The sequence below is a fragment of the Rhinatrema bivittatum genome, chromosome 1, assembly GCF_901001135.1.
Source record: "Rhinatrema bivittatum chromosome 1, aRhiBiv1.1, whole genome shotgun sequence".
Classification (NCBI taxonomy): Eukaryota; Metazoa; Chordata; class Amphibia; order Gymnophiona; family Rhinatrematidae; genus Rhinatrema; species Rhinatrema bivittatum.
In genome coordinates, this window is record NC_042615.1 from 5,269,447 (window position 1) to 5,281,850 (window position 12,404).

Below are 12,404 nucleotides of genomic sequence, written 5' to 3' on the forward strand. Positions count from 1 at the left end.
AGATCTTCTAGGGCCTGCTCAATGGCAGCTGACTCCACATCCTTGGGGACACCATTCACCAATATAGCCTGTGACAAGTTAACCCCTTCACCTCTATACCAATTTTTCAACACCAATGCATCCTTAGCATCCATCTTTCCCCAATCTGCCAGTCCTGTTCACAGCAAGAAAAATCAAAATAAATCAAATGGTTCCCAGAGGTACACCTCCAAACATTTATGTAATGCCCCCTTGACCAATTGCCTCGTGGGGCATTCCTCGGTTTGGGGCTGTCCTGGTGGGAGCCCCTCTAAGTCAGACTCCATCGGTCCTCACGTGCTTGGTGCCTCCTCCTGGGGAAGAAGGTGCTAGTGGGTGGGATGTCCCTCCCTTCACCCCAGGAAAACAAATGGGACTGTGAACAAGGCTGGCAGTTTGTACAAATACATACAGGTTTATTAGACTATACACGCATATACATTTCTTTTTCTACATGACTATGTACATTGCTAATAGGATGTCAAGCATTGTGGTTAGTAGTCTCAGGCTACACTACTGTGTACATTTCTACAAGGTAGCAAGAACGTTTTGTATTTAGCAATTTGGGGTTATTGGCCCCACAATACACCACCCTATAGAATAGAAGGGACCTCTTGCATTCCCGCTTACTCAAGTATTATTGTTATCCTCTTCCCCTCTCTCACAAGTCTCACCCATGAGAAAAGATGCAACTGGCCTGGTGAGCAGTGTTTTGCCTGGGGGGAGGGTCCATTGTATCTAAACCGTCTCCTTCCACTTTGCTGAAAGGTCTGAACCAACGCTGGGGTCCATGCCATCCTGGGGAATTCAATTCCACCTCCCGATCATCCGCTGTGGTCCATGCCCTCCTGGGGGACCCGACTCTGCCACCCATACTGCCGCTGGAAGAAGTGAAGGTAAAACTCTGCAGGATGTAGCAGGGATTTCTACCCCATGCAGGACAGCCAGCCGATTCCCCTGACACACTATTGTGTTCCATTGGGGAAGGTGTTAGAGACGTACCTGCAGCCCCATTATGATACCAACCCACATAGGAGGTTGAGAGTATTCTCAGGAGTTCATCCCACCACAACAGGAGAGGAGGAATTTGACCATTGGATGGTCTTGGCCCTTCAGATGCTGCAAGAATGGAAATGCACTGAGTTGGAGAAAAAGAAGAGTGTGGTACAGAGTTTGCGTGCCCCAGCCCTTGATGCAGTAATGTCTCTGACCCTTTCCAAGCCTGATGTTACTGCCCAGGACTGCTTGGACATTTTAGAAGGCATGTATGGTAGTACAGAATAGAAAGAGGATTGCTTTATCCACTTCAAAACTACCATGCAGAGGCCTGGGGAAAAGCTCTCCCAATATGCATCCCGTCTAGAGCTGTGAGGAAGGGGGCAATCATGGCACAGGGCATAGATACAAATTGAACAGATAGGGGAGGCCTTATACTCAAATGTATCTGTGATCAAAGTGGGTTAGCAGAAAAGAGGAGGGGCTCTCCTCCCTTTGCTATTGTAATGAGGGGGATCAGGAAGAAGAAAACTGAGAGACTTTGAGAAGCTCTTTAAGTCACTCCAACAGAGAGGAAGGGAGAATAGTACCAGCGGTTAAGACCATCCAGGATCATCCAAAACCCCTGCTATGGTTCAGAATCCATGGGAACAAAAGGATGGGGAAGGGCATCATGAACCCACCTCAACCACAGAGAAGGAGTACCAGGCTAGAATTCATGAGTTGGAGTCAAGGCTGCAGGCCCTTCAGACCAGACTCAACTCTCCAATGAGTGCTGTCCCCACCCCCCCCGAGGAACGGGAGGGGGGACAAACTGCCCAGACAATACAGAAACTATGCACTCGCATCAGGAAGAAACACTAAGCATTCTGGTGTGTGTCACAAGTGTGGGAAGCCAGGGCACTATAAGAGACAATGTTGGTTCTCCCTAGCCACACGGGGAGGATTGGGGACCTACCAAAATCAGAAGAGCCATGGAGGATCCAGAGAGGGAGAGCACCTGGGAGCCCTATATGTTGATAGCGCTCAGTCATCCCAGAACTCATCTAATTGGGCAGGAGCTCCTATGCCAGTGTTGCGACCGTCAGTCGCAGACGGCTGTGACCTCTCATGCTCACCTCTTTTTTCTCTGCACCATCCATCATTGGGAGAATGGCAGCCTCTGCCAGTCAACGCCAACTTCCCTGGCGTCCCCAGGACAGCGTGGGCACTGCCGACCGCCATCTTACTTCCAGCATCACATAGGCACATGCACGCGCCCAGGGCCTCCTTAAGTGTACGTCATGGTGGGAACCTCGAGGGTATCCCCTCCCGATAACGTCAGCACCGCTAGTGTACTTATACCGACTGGCCCATTGCCAATAACAGTTAGCAAGGAGTTTACTCGCTTGTTAAATCCCCTCTAAATTGGATCTTCTGTTCCAGACTCTGCTCCTGGCATTCGGACGCTCTGAGTACCCGCTCCTCAGGGGCTCTTCCGTATCTTGGCTGTCCACTCCTTGGAAGGCCCTCCTGCCTAGGACTTCTGGACCTGTTCCTCGGATATCTCTCTCTGGGACTTCCTTGTGTGAGTACATTTCACTACTTCTATCAACGTTGCCTGCAGATTCCATGGTGTACCCCGTTCCTCGGGCCACTACCGTTCTTCAGTCTGTCTACGCAACTCATCCTGTGCCTCAGGACCTTGTTACCTCTATACAGTGTCTACGAGCTGATTCTCGTATCACAGACTGCTACCACCTCAGCACCATTGTACAGTTTCCTTGGCATACCCCGCGCTGCGGGTCTACCGGATCTGCCCTCAGAGGTAATTCCACCAGTCTGCAGGAATCTCCTGGCATACCCCGCACTGCAGGCCACTACCAGAGCTTCGTACCAACATCATCATCTGGACTACTGTATTTCTACAAGGACTGAGTTTATTACATTTCCCACTCCTCGGGTTATGTATCATCTTTTCTCCCTTAATAAAGTCTCTCTCACAGCTGTGTCCTATGTCGCTGAGACCACGCCCACTGACAGTGAGGCCCACGGGGCTCCTCCCTATGGGCGGAGACATCTCTCACCTCGGCCCGGGGTTCACAACTTCATCAAACAATAACAGCCAGAAAGGTTAGAGGGACCCAAAACAACTGTCCCAACCCGAATTGAAGGTGTGGCTACCCAGGCCTTATTGGATAGTGAGTCCCAAGTCTCCCTTATATACTGGAGCTTCCCTGATTCTAGGTTGTCACACATCCCACTCCAACCATTGCAGGGACTGGAGCTGAGGGGCATAAATAACCATAGTTGTCCCCATGAGGGCTATATAGTGGTTACAGTGGAGCTTCCCCAACACCTTACTGGGGGAGCCCAGCAGCTAGAAGCTTTGATGCTGGTGTGTCCAGATTCCCAGTTTGGAACCCCATATCCCAGTACTATTAGGCACCGATTCACACATGTTTGACCAATCGGCACAGGCATGTCAGGAGGCCATGGGCGGCCAAGATTGGCAAACCTCCCCAGATGTAATGTTGTTGCAAGTATACTTTGTAGGGGGACAGCACAGAAGTGAGGTGCTGGATTTAGTGGGGGAGATTCAGCAATGGAGCAAAACACCCATTGAAAGATCTCCAGGAGGTGTTAAATAACTGTTCCACAGTCAATGCAACCTTTTCACACAGCACAGTGATAACTGAAGCCCCAGCAGAGGACTGATTGCCTGCAGGGTTACTGATGCAGAATGGTGTACTAACTCTAGATGGGGGATGGACACAGAAAGTGTTTATTAGCCTGAAGAATGAGTCTGACCACCCTATCCAGCTACCCCCAGGGATAAGAGTAGCCACAGTGAGCCGAGTGGAGGCTGTTCAGAAAGTAGAACCTAAAGGGAGCTGTACCCACACTATTGATCTGAATGTTTTCCAGTTTGGAGACTACATGATTCCCCCATGTTGGAAGGCCAGACTACAGAAAAAATTAGCACAACATGCTAGCGTGTTCTCATGGTCTGAGTGGGATGTGGGGTGTGCAAAGGTGTAGAACACCACATACATCTTACAGATGACACCCCATTCCAATACAGATCAGGGAGAATAGTCCCAGGTGACTTAACTGATGTGAGAAGACATCTGAAGGAACTCAGGCAGGCAGAGATTATCGCTGAATCACATAGTCCTTATGCCTCCCCCATTGTAGTTGTTAGGAAAAAGGATGGAATGGTATGACTGTGTGTTGATTACCGTACCCTAAATTCCAGAAATGTAGATAGCAGGGTGGCTGGTGGACGTGAGGATCGCCTGGTAACTTGCCTGCCTGGTGCGAAGGTGGTGGACCTCATGCATCACCTAGATAGGATTATAGACAGTGCTGGGGAGGCTGTCGTGGTACATGTGGGCACCAACGACATAGGAAAATGTGGGACAGAGGTTCTGGAAGCCAAATTTAGGATTTTAGGTAGGAAGCTGAAATCCAGAACCTCCAGGGTAGCATTCTCTGAAATGCTTCCTGTTCCATGTGCAGGTCCCCAGAGGCAGGCAGAGCTCCAGAGTTTCAATGCGTGGATGAGACGATAGTGCAGGGAAGAGGGATTCAGTTTTGTAAGGAACTGGGGAAACTTCTGGGGAAAGGGGAGACTTTACCGAAAGGATGGGAACCACCTTAACCAGAGTGGAACCAAGCTGCTGGCACTAACTTTCAAAAAGAAGATAGAGCAGCTTTTAAACTAGAACAAGGGGGAAAGCAGACAGTCACTCAGCAGTGCATGGTTCGGAGAAATGTATCCTTGAAGGATACTAATGAAACAGGAGAGTTAGGGCATCCCAACAGAGAGGTTCCATTAAATGCAAACATAGTTCATATGCCTATATGTAAAAAATCACCAAAGCTAATGATTTCTGAATTATCCCAAACAACTGAAAAGCAGGTTGTTAAAACAAGCAAAGACCACACTTTGAAATGTCTGTATGCCAATGCCAGAAGTCTAAGAAGTAAGATGGGAGAGTTAGAGTGTATAGCAGCAAATGATGAGATTGACATAATTGGCATCACAGAGACTTGGTGGAAGAAGGATAAACAATGGGACAGTGCTATATCAGGGAACAAATTATATCGCAATGATAGGGAAGATCAACTTGGTGGGGGTGTGGCACTTTATGTCCGGGAGGGTATAGAGTCCAGCAGGATAAAGATCTTACAAGACACTAAATGCTCAGTAGAATCTATATGGGTAGAAATCCTATGTGTATTGTGTAAGAGTATAGTGATAGGAGTATACTACCGTCCACCTGGACAATATGGTCAGACAGATGATGAAATGCTAAGAGAAATCAGGGAAGCAAACCAATTTGGCAGTGCAATAATAATGGGAGATTTCAATTATCCAAGGAGAAAAGAAGCAAAGACCTTCCACATCTGCAAGTAACAAAGTACACTGGTGCAGGATAAAGTATATCACCACCAAGTATTCCAAATGAACTTTTTATTCCAATTCAAAGCAAAACCAGGTGAATAAATGTTGACATGGCAACTCCATAATTCAAATAGCACATAATTTACAGCGATCCCCCGACACAGACCGTGTTTCGCTAGGCTGCATCGGGAGGGACCAGCACACGCATCTAAATCTAAAACATAAACAAAATGTATATAATCATTTAGTAAGGGTGGTGCGAAAAGCCAAACAGTTTCTAAAAACGGTACACATACCTTCTCAAGGTGTTCAGTGGAGCGCGAACGCCCTCAATACTGACAGCCATTTAAAGAACAAGAAAAGGCGCGAAAGCAGACACTCTCGCGAGAGCTGTCAAATGTGATCGCGACAGCCAAATGCAGGACTCAGTGAAACAGATACCAGTCAATATCCTTATTTAAGCCTTTAGGAAAAACGGTATCCAAAATAAAAATCCATTTCTGTTCCCTCCGACCCAGTACCTCGGGGTAGTTGCCACCCCTGAAGGGACGGCAAACCACCTCGAGGACCGAGAAGGAGAGATCAGAGATGGAGTAGCCGCGTTCCAGCCAATGTGTAACCAGGGGTTCATCTATTCTGCCTAAACGGATGTTCGAGCAATGCTCGATAATACGGGTCTTAAGCATACGAGTGGTCTTACCAACATACAGTAGGGGGCAGGGGCATGTTATAACATAGACTATACCTTTTGTGACACAATCAGACGAAGTGCAAATTTTAAACAAACGACCCGTAGATGGATGAGTAAAGCCTGTAGACAATTCAGTGTGACAACACATGCTACAGTGTCCACACGGTCTATGTGTAGCATGCATGGAGGATGTGGAATCAGCCGTGGGCAGAGCGGTGTGTGAAGGCAAGGCTGTATGCACCAGCCTGTCACGAAGGTTTGTGCCCCGCCGAAAAGTGGAACGGAGGGGACTTTGCAGTAATTCCGAAAGTGACAGTGACGTCCAATGGCGGCGGATCATAGTCACGATCGTGTTCCCCAGAATGGAAAATGGTAAAATACAATTGTTCGCAACCTCATCTGACCCGGTAGGGGGAAGAAATAGCCAATCCCTGTGTGTGTGAAGTGCCCTCTTGAAAGCTTTTTTAACCACCCGGGAGGGGTAGCCACGTTCTAAAAAACAGGTTGTTAAGCCCTGTGCTTGTGTCAGGAATTCCGACTGAGAAGAGCAGAGGCGGCGGAGCCGCAGAAACTGCCCGGTGGGAATATTATCTTTTAGGGGCCGGGGATGACAACTCTGATATTGCAAAAGAGTGTTGCGATCGGTGTCTTTTCTAAACAGTGTAGTATGGAAACTGTCCCCTACCACCGAGATCAAGACATCCAAAAAGGAGATTTTTGAAGCATGTAGACAGAAATTGAATTCAATGTGGGCATGTAAAGAATTGAGCCAATCCAGGAACATGTAAAATTGGAGATCAGTGCCCTTCCAAATGAGGAACACATCGTCGATATACCGTCGCCAATCATGGATAAAGCTAGACCATTCAGAGGAGTATAAAAAGTCCCTTTCAAATTTGTCCATAAACAGACAAGCCAAGCTAGGGGCCATTGTGGCACCCATAGCAGTGCCTTTAACTTGCTGATAAAACGAATCTTGATATTGAAAAAAATTTTTTGTCAAGGCAATTTCAGAAAGCTCAATCAAAAAGGACGTCGAAATCCGGTGTGGCAGGGGGCGCATGTCCAATACTTGTGAGATAGCGGTCAATGCCTCATCCTGGGGTATATTCGAGTATAAAGATATGACATCAAGGGTCACCAAGAAAAATGGTTCCTGGGGAAATTCCAATTGGGCTAGAATGGTAATTAGGTGTGCCGAGTCATGGACATAGGACATAGGACATAGGATTTCAATTATCCCAATATTGACTGGGTAAATGTAACATCAGGACTTGCTAGAGACATAAAGTTCCTGGATGTAATAAATGATTGCTTCATGGAGCAATTGGTTCAAGAACCAACAAGAGAGGAAGCTATTTTAGATTTAATTCTTAGTGGAATGCAAGATTTGGTGAGAGAAGTACCGGTGGTGGGGCCACTTGGCAACAGTGATCATAACATGATCAAATTTAAACTAATAACTGGAAGGGGGACAATACGTAAATCTGCATCTCTAACACTAAATTTTAAAAAGGGAAACTTTGATAAAATGAGGAAAATAGAAAAAAACTGAAAGGTGCAGCTGCAAAGGTTAAAAGTGTTCAACAGGCTTGGACATTGTTTAAAAAATGAATCCTAGAGGCGCAGTCCATATGTATTCCGCGCATTAAGAAAGATGGAAGGAAGGCAAAACGTTTACCATCATGGTTAAAAGGTGAGGTGAAAGAGGCTATTTTAGCCAAAAAACATCCTTCAAAAATTGGAAGAAGGATCCATCTGAAGAAAATAGGATAAAACATAAGCATTGTCAAGGTAAGTGTAAAACATTGATAAGACAGGCGAAGAGAGAATTTGAAATGAAGTTGGCCATAGAGGCAAAAACTCATAATAAAAACTTTTTTAAATATATCCAAATCAAGAAACCTGTGAGGGAGTCGGATGGACCATTAGATGACAGAGGGGTTAAAGGGGCTCTTAGGGAAGATAAGGCCATTGCAGAAAGACTAAATGAATTCTTTGCCTCCGTGTTTACTAATGAGGATGTTGGGGAGATACCAGTTCTGGAGATGGTTTTCAGGGGTGATAACTCAGACGAACTGAACGAAATCACTGTGAACCTGGAAGATTTAGTAGGCCAGATTGACAAACTAAAGAGTAGCAAATCACCTGGACCGGATGGTATGCATCGTAGGGTTCTGAAGGAACTCAAATATGAAATTTCTGATCTATTAGTTAAAATTTGTAACCTATCATTAAAATCATCCATTGTACCTGAAGACTGGAGGGTGGCCAATGTAACCCCAATATTTAAAAAAGGCTCCAGGGGCGATCCGGGTAACTATAGACCAGTGAGCCTGACTTCAGTGCCGGGAAAAATAGTGGAAACTATTCTCAAGATCAAAATCGTAGAGCATAAAGAAAGACATGATTTAATGGAACACAGTCAACTGGATTTACCCAAGGGAAGTCTTGCCTAACAAATCTGCTTCATTTTTTTGAAGGGGTTAATAAACATGTGGATAAAGGTGAACTGGTAGATGTAGTGTATTTGGATTTTCAGAAGGTGTTTGACAAAGTCCCTCATGAGAGGCTTCTATGAAAACTAAAAAGTCATGGGATAGGATGCGATGTCCTTTCGTGGATTACAAACTGGTTAAAAGACAGGAAACAGAGAGTAGGATTAAATGGTCAATTTTCTCAGTGGAAAAGAGTAAACAGTGGAGTGCCTCAGGGATCTGTACTTGGACCGGTGCTTTTCAATATATTTATAAATGATCTGGAAAGGAATACGACGAGTGAGGTTATCAAATTTGCGGATAATACAAAATTATTCATAGTAGTTAAATCACAAGCAGACTGTGATACAGGACCTTGCAAGACTTGAAGATTGGGCATCCAAATGGCAGATGAAATTTAATGTGGACAAGTGCAAAGTGTTGCATATAGGGAAAATAACCTTTGCTTTAGTTACACGATGTTAGGTTCCAAATTAGGAGCTACCACCCAGGAAAAAGATCTAGGCATCATAGTGGATAATACTTTAAAATCATCGGCTCATTGTGCTGCAGCAGTCAAAAAAGCAATTAGAATGTTAAGAATTATTAGGAAGGGAATGATTAATAGAACGGAAAATGTCATAATGCCTCTATATCGCTCCATGGTGAGACCGCACCTTGAATACTGTGTACAATTCTGGTCGCCGCATCTTAAAAAAGATATAGTTGCGATGGAGAAGGTTCAGTGAAGGGCAACCAAAATGATAAAGGGGATGGAACAGCTCCCCTATGAGGAAAGGCTGAAGAGGTTAGGGCTGTTCAGCTTGGAGAAGAGACAGCTGAGGGGGGATATTATAGAGGTCTTTAAGATTATGAGAGGTCTTGAACGAGTAGATGTGACTCAGTTATTTACACTTTCCATGAAGTTAGCAAGTACCACATTTAAGACTAATTGGAAAACATTCTTTATCACTCAACGCACTGTAAAGCTCTGGAATTTGTTGCCAGAGGATGTGGTTAGTGCAGTTAGTGTAGCTGGGTTCAAAAATGGTTTGGATAAGTTCTTGGAGGAGAAGTCCATTAATGGCTATTAATCAATTTTACTTAGGGAGTAGCCACTGCTATTAATTGCATCAGTAGCATGGGATCTTCTTAGTGTTTGGGTACTTGCCAGGTTCTTGTGGCCTGGTTTTGGCCTCTGTTGGAAACAGGATGCTGGGCTTGATGGACCCTTGGTCTGACCCAGCATGGCAAGTTCTTATGTTCTTATGCCCTTCACTCTCTAACTGGAAGTCAGTGGTTCTCTGTCCTGGACCTACGCAGTGGGTATTACCAAATACTTTAGTGAGACTGACAAGTAGAAAACCACATTTATATGTCCACTAGGGTTCTAACTATTTAACCGACTCCTCCAGGGGTCATTGAAGCCAGCTCAAAAGAGGAACCGGGGCCAGTATGTGAGCTATTTTGTGCATGCTTACAACTGCACATATAATGATGCTACACGGTTTTTACCCTATTTTCTGATGTTTGGTTGAGAGGGCCAATTGATCTGTGTTTTGGGGTTTCAGTAGATGGGTCATTGCCTCATACTTTTCAACACTATGGGGTAGATTTTACAAATCTACGCGGGATTTTATAAGATACGCGCTGTTGCGGTCTCCACCGCTTCCCCCTCTTTAGCTCTGAACAGGGCTCACCTCTGCTGCTGGAAACGCCGCGTTCCGCATGCCCGGGACGCCTACGGCTCTGCTGGTTCCTCGTGGCGGCCGCCATTGCTTGCCCGTCTCCCCGCTGCCTCGCGCGCACGTGAGGACGCACACTATGTACGCACAGTTCCTGGAAGTCTGGCCCTGCCTGAGCTAATTACCCCACGCCCGACGCCTGATATAAGCGGCGTCCGGACGCCTTCTCTTTGCCTTGCAACGAGGTTCACTACTGCCTATTAGTTCTGAGTTGCGCTTCGTCTGTTCCTCGTTCCTGACTGACCTTTGGATTGCCTTTGACTTTGCTTCAGCCTGCCGCCTGCCTCCAACCTTGGACTGTTCCTGACTTTGCTTCAGCTTGCCGCCTGCCTCTGACCTTGGTCCGTTCCTGACTTCGCTTCCGCCTGCCGCCTGCCTCCGACCTTGGTCCGTTCCTGACTTCGCTTCCGCCTGCCGCCTGCCTCCGACCTTGGTCCGTTCCTGACTTCGCTTCAGCCTGCTCCAGTCTACAGCCTGCTTCAGTCCACAACCTGCTACAGACTCCATTCCAGTCTACAGCCTGCTCCGGTTCACAGCCAGCTACAGACTCCATTCCAGTCTACAGCCTGCTCCGGTTCACAGCCAGCTACAGACTCCGTTCCAGTCTACAGCCTGTTCCAGTCCACAGTCTACTATCGATCCTGCCTCTGCCTTCAGCCTGTTCCCGCTTCAGTATTCCATGAACCCTGCCTCACGGTCAGGCTTACTACAGGTATCGCTGCCACCCACTGTCCTGTCATCAGCTGGCCCTCGACCTGCACTGCCGGCCTAGAGACTATCCTTCACTCTTTGGACTTTTCTTACTACACTCCCTGCCCAGGTTTATCTGCCATTGACTCTGAGCTGATATCCCAAGTCCCAAGGTTCCAGGACCCTACGGGCTCCTTCTGGGGGGCTCCTGGTTCCCGGGTGAACACCGCTAGCCTGTGGCTCCGCCTCCTGGCCTACCCGGTCACCCTGGGTAGTCCGGCCCAAGGGTCCACTATCCTGTCTGCAGCACCCAACTGCAACACGCGCGTAGCCACGCGTATCTTATAAAATCCGGGGTTGGCGCGCGCAAGGGGGTGCATATTTGTGCACCTTGCTCGCACCGAGCCCTGTGCATGCTGCCTGGTCCCTCCGAGGCCGCTCCGAAATCAGAGCGGCCTCGGAGGGAATTTTCCATTCACCCCCCCGCACCCTCCCCTCCCTAACCCACCCCCCTGGCCCTATCTAAACCCCCTCCCTACCTTTATCTTAAAAGTTACTACTGCCTCCGGGCACTAGCAACTTAAGCGCGCCGGAGCGGCAGGCCCCAACACAGGCCGCTGTGTCGGGCACTCGGCCACGCCCCCGAAACGCCCCCAAGCCGGAAACATGCCCCCTGGACACGCCCCAAAAATGCCGCATCACTCCTGACACGCCCCCCTGATACGCCCCCAGGCAAGCCCCGGGACTTACGCACGTTCTGGGGCTTGCGCGCGCCGCCGAGTCTATGCAAAATGGGCTCAGCATGTGCAGGGGGGGTTTTTAAAAGGGTTACGCACGTACTTTATGCGCGTAACCCTTTTAAACTCCGGCCCTATGTGAAGAGGCTAAAAGAACAGTTGGGGGCAGCCTATAGGTTGACTGCGGAGTCTGCCTAGAAGCTGAGCCAGATAAACAAGCACCAATATGACCAGAAGGCGAGGCACAATGACTTGATGGCAGGAGACAGAGTACTCTTAGAGAACTGGGAGCTGACTGGGAGACACAATATTGCTAATAGGTGGAAGTCTATCCCCTATATTGTTGAGGAAAAACTGAACAACCTGCCTGTTTCCCAGGTGAGGCCAGAGTGGGGTGAAGGACCTGTAAAAATGGTACATAGAAACCATCTCCTGCTCATTGGACAGTTGGTTTTTCCCCTAGAGGAGCCCCAAGTTGTAGCTGAACATCCTCCACCTCGACCAAGAATAACGGGAACAGTAAGACCTGAGACCTAACCTCACTGGGAGTTTGACAGGAATCCCCATCGGGACCCTGAGTATCCATTGGAAGACAGATATAGTGGATATGATAGTGAGGATTCAGAAGAAGAGTTAGGTGGGGGACATATGAGGTTCACC